Genomic DNA, 286 nt, shown 5'->3' with positions numbered 1-286 from the left:
CCGAAAGGACGTATCAAGGTTGAAAGGATGTATCAAGGCCAAAGGGCCATATCAAGGCCGAAGGGCCGTATCAAGACCGATGGGACATATCAAGGCCTAAGGGCCGTATCAAGGCTGAAGGAACATATCAAGGATCAATGGACGTATCAAAGCCGAAAGGACGTATCAAGGCCGAAGGGACATATCAAGGCCGAAGGGACGTATCAAGGCCGAAGGGACGTATCAAGGCCGAAGGGACATATCAAGGCTGAAGGGACATATCAAGGCCGAAGGGACGTATCAAGGC

General features: G+C 51.4%; 1 protein-coding gene across 1 annotated transcript in view; it reads right to left on the bottom strand.

Moving 5' to 3' along the window:
* The window catches only part of LOC119417984 (collagen alpha-1(XII) chain), a gene marked incomplete in the record, with an annotated part of 211,081 nt that overhangs the window by 183,239 nt on the left and 27,556 nt on the right, over window positions 1–286 (bottom strand).

The sequence above is a fragment of the Nematolebias whitei genome, chromosome 12, assembly GCF_014905685.2.
Source record: "Nematolebias whitei isolate Nwh7 chromosome 12, NemWhi1, whole genome shotgun sequence".
Classification (NCBI taxonomy): Eukaryota; Metazoa; Chordata; class Actinopteri; order Cyprinodontiformes; family Rivulidae; genus Nematolebias; species Nematolebias whitei.
The sequence above is the reverse complement of the archived record's forward strand: the minus strand, read 5'-3'. Positions and strand labels throughout refer to the sequence as shown.